The 1,029-nt window shown below is 51.1% G+C and overlaps 1 pseudogene; it reads right to left on the bottom strand.

The window, feature by feature from the left end:
- Positions 1-668: 668 nt before the first annotated feature.
- LOC105309216 overlaps positions 669-1,029 on the bottom strand; it is a 14,952-nt pseudogene continuing 14,591 nt past the window's right edge.

The raw sequence follows: 1,029 nt of genomic DNA, 5'->3' as shown, positions 1-1,029 counted from the left end.
GGCTGGTGACCATTTTAGCAGGAGAGTCAGCCCTAATGTGAAGTTAGATGCAGGAAGGGACCAGAGTGTGAAGATCCCACAGGAGGAGAGGGAGGGAGGACGGAGTCTCCATTCCTCTGGGGTCTGGAGCACTCTGCCAGGATCACTCACTTCTGGTCCTAATGAACACCCTCTTCTTAGGACAGGATCGAGGGCCCCTCGGAATCAATTTCTTGCCAGCGAATTTTTTCACGTGGCTCTAAGACAGAACTCAAGGTATCACGTCTCTGGGACTCCTCCCTGGATGTGCTGTTGCTGGGCCGTACTGTGCTTCTCCATGAAGCTGCTTTTTGTGCAGTTGACGATGATATTCCTGAGACCCGACCCACACTATGGATGGATGTGTCAGCACACCCTGGGTGCAGGAGGCTAAACAATCTAAAATATCCAGGGAGGAGAGATTTTGGGTCTCTGCTCACTTTATCCTCAGCCTAACAGACTTGAGCATCCAGAGCATAGAATGTGGGTTTGCCAGAGAAGTTGGTAAATGAAGCGGAATTGCAAAAGAATAAAGCCACCAAGTGTGGGAGCCCCGGCATCTGAACACAAACTGAGAAGGAAGCCCCTCTATCCTCGTGTGAGGTGAAGTGATAAACTATTAGGAAACGAGCTACACACCCATTTCTCACATCCGCACTTGATCACATGAGCAAACACTTGGTGCTCCCGTGAGCACTGCTGCAGGGGAGACGACTGTGGGTCCGGGGTGCTGACTCTCATCTCCCGGGGCTGGTGCAGTGAGGAGGACGGGGATCTCGCATGGTGCTGGTCAGTGGTGTTTGGCTCCATCCTCAGGTTATAACGAGGAGCTTCTACTGTAGGAGACAACAAAGAGAAGCAAAGTTCCAGAGGACATCGCTGTTTCAATGCGTGCGGAGCTTTGATGATGTGAACAGACTCTAATTCTGATGTGTCAGAATGACACTATTCTAGCCACTGTCATAGCTACTCCCAGGGCAGTAGCTGTTCGCTTTCTATCCTAGGTTCCAG

The sequence above is a fragment of the Pteropus vampyrus genome, unplaced genomic scaffold (genome assembly GCF_000151845.1).
Source record: "Pteropus vampyrus isolate Shadow unplaced genomic scaffold, Pvam_2.0 Scaffold691, whole genome shotgun sequence".
Taxonomy (NCBI): Eukaryota; Metazoa; Chordata; class Mammalia; order Chiroptera; family Pteropodidae; genus Pteropus; species Pteropus vampyrus.
This window is presented reverse-complemented; position numbering and strand designations above follow the sequence as displayed.